The 14,744-nt window shown below is 35.9% G+C and overlaps 1 protein-coding gene across 3 annotated transcripts in view; it reads left to right on the top strand.

Moving 5' to 3' along the window:
• Window positions 1-14,744, top strand: part of LOC118193879 (alpha-tocopherol transfer protein-like) — a 304,429-nt gene that overhangs the window by 256,377 nt on the left and 33,308 nt on the right. The window lies entirely within an intron of this gene.

Genomic DNA, 14,744 nt, shown 5'->3' on the forward strand with positions numbered 1-14,744 from the left:
CTGCATAATGTAGGAAAAAACTAGTTCGTCAACTCTTACAGTATGAAATCTTGCGCAAAATTTAGTTGTTGAATTTTTCAGCACACTATTAGTTTTCAACAGCTATTTATTATATTCCTCGTGTAATGTTATTGTACAATTCATTTTAAAAAAAGATCCAGAGGATCATAATACGAAATTTTATAAGGAACTATCACTCCCTGTTGCAATCTGCTTTCAGAAATGAAATAACAATTAACCAATATGTTATAACTGCTGATATATATTACTGCAAATTCCTAAAATGCACTTTGAAAAATCACGTGAATTCTACATTTGCATTTGACTCTTGGAACATGTCACCCACGTGACTATCTTACTCAGGAATCTTTACCTGAAAGGAATATTTAATTACTTCTTTCAGAATTTTCGAGAATGAACTCTCCTTCAAGGTGAACAACTCAACTCGTTTTCTAACTAAAAGCAAAACATATGTTATGAAAATGGGGGAAAAAAAAAAAAGAAATAGCGGTTCGCTGTTTAAGGTAATGGAAGAGGTTAAAAGGGCTTTTGAATTTATGTTGGATGATTATTCTTGTTTTCTATAGCCTTGGAAGGTGAATGAATAGAACAAGTCTTCAAGAAAGAAAGGGGGAAGAAAAGAAAGAAACAAAAAAGGAGAAGTTCTAATCTAGTGTTTTAATAATTCTTCCCATTATTCTGCAATTTATTCTGTCTTTTTCCACTTGTCAGTCTCTTTTTCTATTTGCATAATAGTACTTCATTCTTCTAACTTTCCTTATATTCAAATACGCTTCAGAATTCTAGAATTCTTATTGAAAATATAATTTGACATCTCGGTAGGACCATCGGCTGTAGTGAATGGTGTTGTATATAAATGCCCCCTCCCCTTAAACAAGGAAAAAAAATCTTATTAACAAAATAAAAAGCATTTTAAATAAATTTTTAATTTCTCTTAGTAAATATTTATAAAACGTAATATTAAAAAAAAAACTCAATTTCTATTTATTTTATCAATAAAATCTAAAGTTTGGTACCAGTAAATCTGTTTGTTGATTACACGTTGTAATACAAACATACCGACAGTTAAATATTAAATGCTTAGAATGATATTCATTCCAAATAATTTTGTTGTTGTTGTTGCTTATGCTCACTTGTCTGACGTAGTCAGCCGAAGCTCACGAAATTCCTTGTGGCAAGGAGCGCTAGATTACCCCTGTGGTTCGTAACAGCCTTGGGCCTCTAACAGGTGACAGTGCGATTTGGCTCAGTTTCGCCCCCGATTTTGATGGAGAGCTCCCTGGGGGGGGGGGTCCGAAGGTCTGCCCTTCCACCAAACTACACGAGAGGACTTTTGGCTCGCCGTATATTTAGAGTGCCGTCATGCAGCACCGGCACTATACATTTACAAACATCCATGCCATCTCCGGGATTCGAACCTGGGCCTTTCGGCACGGCAGTCAGCGACTCTAACCACTATAGCGGTTGGGCGGCCCAAATAATTCTAGCATGTCAAATTAATCATTAAATAATTTATTTTAGTTTAAACTAAAAATAAGCCAGTTATGAAAAATTTCTAACTTTTCAGAGAAACTTTTCTAACTGGGACTATATGATGATAACATAATTTCTTTCTCTAATTTATTAAAATTTTCTCTGACGGGTAAATAAAAATCTTTTACATATTTTTGCATGCAAATAATTATAGAATCTTTATTTCTTACTACAAAATTTAATACTAGCTTGACACATGATATTAAATTTTGATAAAGCTTATAACCTTGGAGCGAAATTGTGGAAATTATCTCCGTCATGGATTTTAGATGCCAGGCGGTCAGTCAGGTTCTTTTCTAATCAATTATCAACCGTAAAAAAAGCTGTTCGTTTATACTAAATGTATTCTCAAACAAAACGATTATTCTTGATGCAGAATTTCGCTACTGAGCTTATTTATTCTCTGACGAGTACGAATAAAAGTTAATGAAATCTTTGCATAAAGTTTATATCAGACTGTAAATTAATTAACTATATTTAAAGATATTCTGGCGTCCTTTTTCCATTCGTTTTTAATGGAAATGAAAATAATATAACTTTGAACTAAAATCTAACTAAATCTAAGTAACTAAAATCTTGAAATTTTTGTAATAGATAAATATATAATTGAAATGTCTTTACGGTCATGTAAGATGCTTGAGGTCCGCGTACGGCCCGCAAACCGCCATTTGACACCCCTGTTGCTCATGAACTGATTTAATCTGGATATCAGATCCAAAGCTTAATGTTTTTAATCCGCTCTTGCTTGTACAAGTTATATCTAACAGTCTATCTACATTATATGCAATCAAAGATCCAAAAACAACATCACCAATTATTAATGATATACAAAAAGAAATACTAAATAATGCTTCAAAAAATTACAATGCTTTGGACAAAAGGCCATGCAGGCACGTTTGGTAATGAAAAAGCTGATCAGTTGGCTAAAGAAGCTGCTATGGACAAGATGCTATCTTAATAAATATACCATGGCCGATATCTTGCTTAAAAAGAAATCTCATAAGAACTGCGTTTTCGAAATGGCAACATGAATGGAGTACTAGTGATACAGGCAAAAGAACATTAAAATATTTTCCAAAAGTTGATTTAAAAGAACTCGTTACAAATCCCCAAATAGTCCGGTATATCATATAGGCCATGGACCGTTTCATGAATACTTTGATAGATTTAAAATAACAAACACAAATATCTGTATTTGTGGACAAATAGGATCCTGACTGCTATATAACGAACTACCAGGTTACTAAAGATTTCCATATTAGAATGCCATCTACAAATCTTCAGGCTTTTAAAAAATTCTTAGTAAAGCATAAGCACATCATAAGAAAAATCACAAAGGCAATGTATATTTTAACTAAATTGGGTACAGATTTATGCCAAGTTACATAACATGATTCAAAGATTATTGAAAATAATGACTATCCTATTGTAACGTTGCGCGCCTCCAACTTGCACGCAACCAAGAGGTGACTGTGGAAACTGGATAAAACACCGAGTCTTGCGAAGGGTTTAAGTCCCTTTTTATTCAACGTAATAAATTACAATTGCGTGCTCTTGACGCTTACAGACGGCGCCAACTCGGCGGTCAAATAAAAATAATAACCTGAAAAGAAACTAAAGACAAGACTCTACGAGGCTCTCTAAAATAACTAACTCACCGCGTTTTACAATACCGCTGCTAAATCAGCAGACTTGAAGCTCACTTGGACGATTAACACTACTTCCCGCCAAGTACATAGGCCGAAACGCGGGGTTCTTTAATTTCTCGCTAACTACCTCCGCGCTCGTGAAGTAAGAATCTCACACACCGAACTCGTTTCCTTCCTATTTAAATCATAATACTTCCGCTGATAATTTGAATCCTTGCACGTTCTACTAAAATTTACATATTCTGGCATTGGCAGTTCCAGGGGAAAGTAAGGCTTGACAGGAAAGATAGTTTAAACTTAAAATAAATGTTAGTTAAAATAAATATAAACCCTACATTTGCCGCTGCCAGAATTTGGAAAACTTGGAAGCAGGTCCTACAAACGACCTGTTGTAAGTTTCTCTAATTCTGAACTAACTGGCGAGAACCTCGTTTACACACACACACACACACACAAAAAAAAAAAAAAAAAAAAAAAAAAAATCTTATGTAACAATTTGTATACTAAAATTCTGTTGCTCGTTATAAAGCTCTCTTCTTACAGCAACTTTTCCTGGACTTCATCAATCAATCTTGGTCTTTCCTTCCAGCATCTGGAAGGAATAAGTATCAGTATCTTTCTACATACATTATAATTTACACTTTCTTGACACAATAAATTTTTGTTTTTACCGATTCGTTTTTCTTAGTTATTGCTTACTTCACATTCATTCAATTTTTCAAGCATTAATTTAACTTTACCCTGGCTCTCCACCGTGTGTGGTGTCAAACGGGAATATTCGTGTTTTAGTCTTACAACACTTCCCCTAACCACCATGATTTGTTAGAATTCAACGACCAAATAGACACACCTTACTCGACATTCTACAACTCAATGAGCTACTTTAATAGTCTTAAAAATTCAAATGTAGGTGGAGAACCCTACAAACCACATTCATTCTAACTTCCCCCTCATTCATCTTTAAACATGCAGGCTTTTGCTCTAAAGCATGACTTTATCTGCAATTTAATACTTAAATTTTGACTTCATTGCTTTTAAGCATTCACTTCTAGCATCTACAATTTTATGTTTCTAGACTAAATTCTACTTTTACATAACATTCAAGTATTTACGTACATATACAAAATTTTAATACATATGATTTTTACAATTTACCATAAAATGAATAAGAGAAAATAAATTTTTACTTTACTCATTCTTCGCCAAGCTGGCGGCACTGAAACTAAAATTCTTATTAGTACAAGAATACGAAGTTATTTTTATCTTCGGCCAAATTTTGGCTTTAACATAACAGAATTAGTCTTTCGACCAACAGAAAATGCTTGTTTTTAGCTTTTACACTTAAAGAAAATAATACTTTTGCCTTAGCTAAATAAAGTAAAACAAAACTAAGTCTCAACCGAGACATATTGACTTTCGTCAGAACATAGAACTTCGTACTTATGCATAACATTTCGGAACAAAAGAGAAAAAAAAATTATAGAAGGTTTTAACTTATCTTTGAGTTTTCGATGCTTGAAACTCCGTCATTCGTTTTTGGCAAAATTGTTCCCAAGTTAGAGGTTTCATGGATGCCAATCTTCTCCTTATTGATCTCCGAGTGTCGTCCACTTTACTTTTTCTTTTGCGTCCTCTACATGCTGGCCTCTTGGCGGAGTAATCGTCTGGTTGTTGGCATTTCCGTTTTTCCCTGGGACGGCTGGTCTTGACGTCCTCCGGTCTTGAGTCCTTCTTGAATTTCTTCTGTTCGTCGTATTTTTGTGCCTCCTGTTGCCGTTTCAGTTTCCGGAACGGCGGCCTTGCTGGCACCTGACTTTGTGGCCGTGTGCGCGGCTTATTCACAAAGCCTACAGACCGTTTCTTCTGCTGTTTGCTCCGATTGGTTAAAAGAGGTAGGGTTACAGAATCTAGTGCTTGGCGACTTTTGGTTCATCGCCTTTACAATTTGTATTTGAGCGTCGTGTACCAAAAAGTGAGCATAACCCACCAGAGAAACCGCAGCCCAGTGGTAACGAGCGCGAGAATAATTCTCAGACTTCTAAGTTGCCGGTTCTATCCCCGCTCGTAACTTTCATTAACTCTGCTTTACACGGCTTTATTTTTATTTTAACTTTATTGAATGACTTTGTCATTATTTGTCTTTTCGCCTTCGAGTACGGTGTTAACAATTAAACGCCTTTATTTTCTCTATTTTTCTTAATGTTAATTTTTCTTATTTTTATTTACTGGTTTGTACTCTTTGTAGTAGGTACCAGTAAGCAAGATTACGATCCAAGATCCCGAAAAGCGTTTCAATAGATATAGCGCATAATGGAATAAAATATAATTTTAGTTATACTTACTTGTAAAAAGAATAGGTATCCGACACCCTTAAATATTTACTGAATGTTTTCATTAGGTTAATTTTTTAATATTCCTATATTTGTATAAATTAATGCGCTATGAAAATTTACACAACAGACTCTTCCTAAGTGAAATAACGAAAAAGTGCATATGCTGTCTCGATATAAACACCTTTTCTTGTAAAACAATTACGTACTTTTAAAAGTTTAAATTACTTTTAAAATACGTAAGTACCTCAAATACAAATAAACTATTAATAAGATCAGTACGTTACTTAAGATATATTCCACACAATTCCTCTAAGCTTTCATTCATAAATTTAAGAAATATTGAATGAAATAAACGCTGTTTCCGTTTGTTTGCTGTTAATTACCACTCCTACAGGACGATAACTCGCCATTCCAAATATGACCGCCAAGCAGATGTTTCCTCCAATGAGAGCAGCCCGTAGCGAAATTGTCTGTAGGCTTTGCGAATATGCGTGTGCGCGTTCTCCTTGATGTGTAATTTCTCCTGCTATCCTTTGTAGATGGTGTTTTTCTCTTTACCACGGTTTCTTTACCCGGTGCATCTGTATTTTTGTTTTTCTTAAACGCTGGAGTTTGAAAATTATTTTTTCTTTTTGCTACCGACGTCCGGGTTGTAGAAGTGCTAGGTTTCTCTTCAGTTCTCTGTTTCTTGGGTGGTGGAATAGTTGTTGTTGTCTCTGGACCTTCTATTTCGTTTAGACTTGAGTCCTGCAAGAAACTTTTAAGGATTTCAAAATCATTTGGATTATAGTATTTTTTCACCTGGTCGGGACTTGCTTTACATATTTCCCCTCTCTCGTTCTTAAGATATAAGACTACTCCTTTGATTTCCTGAATTACATAGGGGCCTTCAAACTTTGGAGCTAGCTTTGCCATAAAATTGTCTGGGGCACTTGATAAAGAAAATTTCCGCTTCAATACTTTATCCCCAACTTTAAAATCTGCTTCACGGCGTTTTCTATCATAATATATTTTCTGCCTATTTCGTGCCGTATCCGAGGTTTTAAGCGCCTGATCAATTAGCTTTTGCACATCTTTTTGTTTAAACTCCTGCTCTCTTTGTTGCACAAAGAATAATTTATCTAAAGGCGTAATTAATTTTCGGCCTAAGAATAATTCTGCTGGAGTTTTTCCCGTAGTATCATGATGTGCCGTTCTTAAAGCATAAGCTAATTCATTTATGTAGCCATCCCAGCGCTTGTGATGTGTGCTCACGTAACTGCGAATTATTTTTACTATGTTTTTATTAACTCTTTCTGCTATGTTAGCCTGTGGTCTATACGGAACCATTTTGATATGGCGTATGCCAAGTCCATTGCATATGTTTTCAAATATTTGACTAATGAATTGTTTTCCGTTATCGCTAATGACTTTTATCGGTGCACCGTATTTTAAAATGTATCTGTGTAAGAATGCATCTGCGACTGTTTTGGCTGACGCGCGTTTAAGTGGAACAATTTCTATCCATTTTGAAAAATGATCTACTATTACTAAAAGAAAACGATTTTTATTTAACTCGCTCTGGGGGAAGGGACCAAGAAGATCTATGCCTAAAATTTCATTCGGAAATGTAGCGCGAATGCTATTTAAGTATCCGGCCGGGCTGTAATTAATATCATTGATTAACTGACATTGATTGCAGGACCTGACATACGCCGTTACTATTTTGTATAATTGCGGGAAATATACCGCCTCGCGTACCCTTTTTATAGTCTTTCTGACCCCTAGGTGGCCCGCTGTTTTTGCTTCGTGCAACTTCTTCAAAATGTTTAATCGAAGCGAGGCTGGGATGACTGGCTTATACTCAAGATTTTCGTTTGTTGTTTTCGTATAAAATAATAAATTATCTATTATTTCATAGTTTTTTGCTCTATTTCTTATCGCATCGATATCTGTGTGCTCAAAGCTTTCGGGGTCTTTCAAATAAGCATAGATATTTCCAAATTCAGGATCAGCTTTCAGTTCAGTAATAACCGTATCTCTAGAATTTAAAATTTTTGTAGTCAACACAGCGCATTTAATCGTCCTTCATCGTCCAGTTTTATACGAGAAAGTGCGTCAGCTACATTGTTTTCCTTACCCGGTTTATATTTTATTGTGATATTATATTCTTGGAGTTTTAAAGCCCATCTTATTAACCTGGGCGTTAGGTTTTTCCCCGAGTAAAGTCTACCAACAGCCGCATGATCCGAAAAGACTGTTACTGGCGATTTGCCGAAATAAACTCGAAATTTGTGTACAGCCATTAATACGGCTAATGTTTGTCTTTCTGTAGCTGTATAATTCCTTTGTGTCTGATTCAACGTTTTACTAAAAAAATGCCAGAGGATGATTATTTTGCATAAGAACCGCACCCACCGCATAGTCTGACGCATCTGCAGCAATTTCCAGGTTTTCGTCCCCCTCCGGGAATTTTAAAACAGGGGCATTAATGAGCGCTTCTTTTAATCTTTCAAAAGCTGTGTTAGCTTCCGCTGTCCACGTAAATTTAGCCCTTTTTCTTTTGATTACTAAGAGTGGTTCAACAATATTAGCGAAATCTTTTATGAAAGATCGATAGTAAGAACATAACCCAAGGAACGAAGAAAGTTTCTTGGCGGTGTTGGGCGGTGGGAAATTCTTAATAGCTTTTATTTTTGAATCTTGCGTTTCTATACCCTTTTGCGAAATTTTATAACCGAGATATTTAAGTTCTTTAGTTGCGAACTTGCATTTTGAGGCGTTAATTGTAAGACCGGCCTCTTTTAATAATTTAAAAACTTGTTCTAGATCATTAATGTGTTGTTCCAACGTACTACTCGTTATAATTATATCATCTAGATAAATTAAAGTTGACTTTCCTAGGACAGGCTTTAGAACAACGTCCATAGCTCTCTGGAATGTTGATGGGGCCCCACACAACCCAAAAGGCATGCGTAAAAATGCATAAGTGCCCGATTTTGTTATAAACGCGGTTTTATGTATATCTTCGGGTCTCATAGCTATTTGATAGTAGCCAGACGTTAAGTCCAAAGTAGACATATATCTTGTCGATTTGATCTGTCTAATGATCTCGTCTATAACCGGCAAAGGGTAAACTGGAAATTTGGTAATACTATTTAGTTTCCTTCGGATAACGAAGGAGGAAACTCGTTCTTTTTCCTACATAGTACGACTGGACTCGCGTACTCACTATTTATGGGCGTTATTATTTTATTCTTTAACATCTCCTGAATATGTTCCTCGATGATTACGTCTTTTTGTTTGTCATAGCGATAAGGTTTAGTCCTACAAGGTTTTTCGGCATTTAATTGAATCTTATGCGTTACTATTTGGCAGTTTCCTGGTTTTTCTGAAAACAAATGAGAAAAATTACTCACCACTTGCTGTATTGCTTTACTTTCATGGTCATTCAGATGGCTAAGGTCCAATTGCGGTGTCTCCACAGGTTCCACCACCCTCTGGTCCATCTCCAACACCACGGAACTATCTTGAAAATTTAATTTGGCCCTCGCGGCCCTTAAAAACTCCATACCTAAAATAAGAGAATTTTGCAGATTTTTCACTACAAAAATTAATACTTTGAGACTTTCCTCTTTTACCTGTAAGTTTAATGATAATTTCCCGATGCAGTGACATGTTTTTCCTTGCGCCGCTATAATTTCCGTATTTTTGGTTTTAAATAATCGTACCCTATAAAAATTCGTTTTGAAGAAATTTTTACTCATAAAATTTCTTTCTGCTCCTGTATCGATGAGGGCTTCTACTGGTACATCGCCAACCAGGACTTGTATAATTGGTAGCTGTGAGGTTTTTACGATGACCGTATTTAAATGTCTATTTGAGGGTTTTTTTTAAAACTTCCGGGGTCTGGACCCTCCCTTTCACAGGCCCCTCTACTCGTTTAAAGCTTTCCTTTCAATCTGTGTCTTCTGGGTACGCGGATGTTTATTTTCAAATTTTCTTTTTGGGCCTTGACCTTCGAGTTTCGATGCGTTAGCTTGATAGTTCTTTCCCCCATAAGAGCGATTTCCAGTTCTGGTTTCCTCATGTGAAGATTTCCTTCGGGTACTTTGAGAATATGTTTCCCCTCTCGCTTCTTCCGCTATTCTGCGATTTTGAAACTTCACCGCCAATTCGAAGAGTTCCTGCAATGTGCTTGAGTTTCTAATTTCAAAGTAGTCTTGAACAGCGGGTAACAATCTTGGTAATATTATTTCAATTATCTCCGCATCGGGTTTCTTCCCATACAGCATATCCGTTAGCTTAATTTTTCGTAGAATAAAGTCCGTCAATTCTGCTGTATCCCGTTGATAGAAACTATATAGTTCGGCTTCCAGCCGTGCGCGATCTTTCACTATGGGGAAGGCCTTTACTAACGATTTTTTGAAATTTTCAAATGTATATGTCTGGCTTCCAAACTCCCCTAATAAAAATTTGCCTATGTTTTTCCACCATAGCGCGGCCTGTCCTCTTAGTGCTGATGTGGCGATGGCAACCTTTTGTCTTTCAGGAACAGGGTAGAGCTGAAAGTGGTTTTCTAGACCTTCTAGAAATACCGCCACCGAATTTTTTCCGTCGAAATGGACGTTTGGCTTGATTGACGCTCTCAACGTCTGGACCAGGTATCCAAATCCTTCTAACTGGCTTGTCATTTCTTGGTGTTGTCCAGCGGCTTCCATCCAATTTTCGGCCATTTCAGTTCGATAAGTGTTCGGCGCCAATGTAACGTTGCGCGCCTCCAACTTGCACGCAACCAAGAGGTGACTGTGGAAACTGGATAAAACACCGAGTCTTGTGAAGGGTTTAAGTCCCTTTTTATTCAACGTAATAAATTACAATTGCGTGCTCTTGACGCTCACAGACGGCGCCAACTCGGCGGTCAAATAAAAATAATAACCTGAAAAGAAACTAAAGACAAGACTCTAACTACGAGGCTCTCTAAAATAACTAACTCACCGCGTTTTACAATACCGCTGCTAAATCAGCAGACTTGAAGCTCACTTGGACGATTAACACTACTTCCCGCCAAGTACATAGGCCGAAACGCGGGGTTCTTTAATTTCTCGCTAACTACCTCCGCGCTCGTGAAGTAAGAATCTCACACACCGAACTCGTTTCCTTCCTATTTAAATCATAATACTTCCGCTGATAATTTGAATCCTTGCGCGTTCTACTAAAATTTACATATTCTGGCATTGGCAGTTCCAGGGGAAAGTAAGGCTTGACAGGAAAGATAGTTTAAACTTAAAATAAATGTTAGTTAAAATAAATATAAACCCTACACTATTGAAAATAATGACTATTGTGAAAGAGTAAGAAATAATTTAAAACCATTGTAATTAACCAATATTGTTAAACAAATATGTATATGTCTTATATTGATTTCCACTCTTTGGCCATGTAGAAATTCTTTATTGTATTACAATAAATTCGAGATGAAGGGCGAGGGATGATGGTGTGACCCTCCAGTATTTTTTTGGAGGGTTTCACTCGACAAAGGAGGACGTGGCGCAAAACCGATTAACCATAATGGTAACTATTTCATTCAACCTTCAAATTGTATATAACGTCTGTAAGTACGATATGCTTGCTTGATTCACCCACTTGTCGACCCAATATTAGTTTCGTATCAACACTAAGATTCCTTATTTAGCTATACAGTACAGGCACACACACACAGGTGTAAAATGCACATATTGTTATTATGAATATATTTATTCATGACCAACTAATTCATTCTTCTTCATAACTATCAATTGTCCAGCAAATATACAGTAGTGATAGAAGCATGATATATATATATATGATCATTTAAAAGATCTTACAAAAACATTCAAAGGATTTTAAATACAAACTTTGAAGGTAGACTATAAGCACAAAAACAAACAGTTTTTAAATAGGGAAGTGTATTCGAATTCAATATCCAGTTTAAAAGCTTTTACCAAGAGCAAGAATTTAATAGTTAGAAAATTACAAAAAATTCTGCCTTGGCTCCTGGAACTTATGTATGTTGGGCCCATGCTTAACTAAAAGAGCAACTATCGAGGCTAATATTAAAATTAGAACAATATTTTTACCACGTTTGCAACTGAAAAATATATATTAGTTAAACTAATTTCAGGCAAATGGTTGGCGATCTAATAGCAAAGCAGTCTAAGTAATAGGGTATGCTTCCCAACACTGTGAATGAACTTCTTAACACCAAATCTTATCTCATGCAACACTTAACAGGTCATGGTCCGTTCAACGCATACTTCCACCACTTCGGTTTTAAGGAAGACGCATTATATAACTGTGGAGAGACAAGATGTATTTTCTGATGTATTTTAGTTGCATCTATACTCGGACTCATCAAGAAACTGATACCAGAAAAAAGCTTTTAAGACCAAAATGCTATCAAAAGGTACCTTCATAGACAGCTGAATGTTATTAACCCTCTTTACATAGTTCCTTGCTATGTTTAATTTCTTATGATATTACATCCTTGTGTAAATTATATTACGCTTTGTATGTAAATTTTCGTATGCTAATATCTTTGTACACATCCCAATTAACAGCTTGGTATTATAATGGTGTATTTCATGTAATCATAGTTGTAAGAATTGATTGTATATATTGTGTATATAACATTTAAAATAATTCTCTAAATGACAGAATATAATCTCACTTTTCCCATGTCGTTTCTCTAACAGCGAACAGATCTTTTCGAGAGTTAATATTTCTTTTAGTTCATCAGGCAATTATGCTGATATAGGCTTTAGGTAATACAGCGACTTTGTTAACGTTCAATACAGCGCAACACTCATGGAACATGTAGCTGCAACATTACTATCCTGTATTAGAAAGCATTGTTATGTCTGGCATGCACTTCTTTTAATGGGAAGCTAAGAAAAATGGGCTAGTCGCGATACGATTGTATCATAAACGGTTCTCAAGTAGATGTTGACCCCATCATTAGACATCTATGTTCTTGAGCCGCAGAGTGCAACAACTGGATTCTTCGGTATAAACAGAACTATAACCAGGACCGAATGAAGCACTTACCTCCTACAGAAAGTCGGTTTATCACTACACATAAATTAATTAACTTATTAAAAAAGACCTGAGTTACTTCTCAGCACATTGGTGATCCTCAATCAAATGTGTGCTGAGTATTTTACGTGGAGGACTTACATCTTTAGACGTGCAAGAAGACGTCACATCCACTTGAGGTTGGAGATTAATGTTTTCTTGGATCGCAAATTTTTTTCGATTGCGAAAAGACGGGCATAATTATCGGAAATTCCTAGAAGAGGTCTTGCTGGAAGTAATACGTATATTCCTATATATGTACTTCAGCAGTGGTGATTTCGGCATAATTTGGAATGCTCGTGCATATCAGTTTGGATGTGCGGCAGGTATGCTTCTTGTACAACGAATTGGCCGGGGATGATTCCACATGCCTTGATGTTACTTACCTAGGATTCAAAGTTTTGAAGTGCTAGAGTTTCGTAACTTCTTCTACTGACTTCGTCGTAAGTTTCTTTAAGATAGTAACACGAGAATAGTAACACGCTTTTAGAGAAATTATGTTTTAGTTCTGGTTTCGCCAACAGATGGCGCCACTTGCTTATTCTTGTCCAGGCTTTCTTATCTTATCTAAACATTATTTCCTATCTTGTTCATTTGCGGTTTTGCAGCTGAAGATGATGGTTCGGTAAAACCATCGAAACTAGTCCTGTGAAAATTTTGTGAATTAACGCTGATTTTTGTTGTTTGACTTCTGAATCAGTATTTATTCGGCGTGTTATTGCGTCTTAATTATAGTAACACGTGTTACCAAAAGGGTTGGAATTTTCCTTTGTATTCGTTTATACATGCATCGACATTGTTAATCAAATAATGTGCGCGGAATTTTCAGCACTTCTGAAATTGAAAAGCTCATATGTTTTCTAATACACTATCGCATTTTTCATATTTTATTATTACTATTATTATTATTATTATTCCTTCTGTATTTTTATCGCAATCAGTGTTATTTCAGGCTATGTGTTCTTATGTAAAAAATGGTTTGTTTTTATTCATGGCCTACCTTTTAAGTTTTTTTTAAGACATTTTGAATCGCTTTGTGTATGTCAAACTCGGCATCTAGTAATGCCAAGCAAGTAAAACAGAAATAAAAACTGCACAATAAAACTTATGTTATGCGTCTGTCTTATGTACCAGTGTTGTATATCAGATGAATTCAGCTCAGAACTCCATGAAGACAATTTTATGCTAACAGAATTATCGTTGGATTAGATACTGGCCAAACATAAGCAGCAGTGTCCCAGGACTTTATCCCATACATAACACCTGGTTCAGTGTCAAAGCCTTATCCAACTCCAGTGTCATAGTCTTATGGTATATCTAACAGAATGGAAATGTATCATGACTTCAGTACAGAACATAGGCAGATAACTGAGTGTTAAAGTTTAGTGACATAAAATGATTTCTTGAGGATTGTATGACCGCAGGCGGGAAAGTTCTATTAATTTAATTGCAGTTAGTCGAAATTCCGTACAAAGAATTTAATTGTTTTGGCACATGACCGATAAATATGTGCTTTATTTAGTAGTAAATCCAATTTAATCTGCTAGGAGGTTTACACTGTGTCTTCATCAAGAGAGATCATGGGTTGGGTACAATGCCTCCAGTATTCTAAAATGTTTCCTTTATTTAGTGTGTCATGATACTGGATTTATGCGCTTTATGAATGCGAAAGGAAAATTATCACAGCCCTGAGATACATTTTGCAGTAATGTGTTTAGCTCAGCAATGGGATTTAAATTTCGCTTTATGGAGGACAATTGCTATCCTTACCGAGATACTTTTTTCGTGAAACTATATCTAGAAAACGAAAGTGTCATCCACTTATGGAAGCTCGCTTACTTCATCAGTGTGGTAATTAATTATAATCCTCATAGAGTACACATAGAAAATTCTTAAGAGATTCTCGCAGAATGCCATTCACCTTCTAAACCTTTTCTTCTTTTTTCGACAGTACTGATGCAAGAGAATCTGCGTATTTCAAAGACATGTAATCTTTTGCCTTTAATGAATTGAAGGGCTATATGCCCTTGAATTCGTTCTGAAGGAAGCCTCCATGGAGGAGTTTTTTAAGAGAATTGTTTATTCTCTTAAGTATGTTATACACGGGGAAAACCAT

The sequence above is a fragment of the Stegodyphus dumicola genome, chromosome 9 (assembly GCF_044657685.1).
Source record: "Stegodyphus dumicola isolate Sdum_Otavi_A_Nest chromosome 9, ASM4465768v1".
NCBI lineage: Eukaryota > Metazoa > Arthropoda > Arachnida > Araneae > Eresidae > Stegodyphus > Stegodyphus dumicola.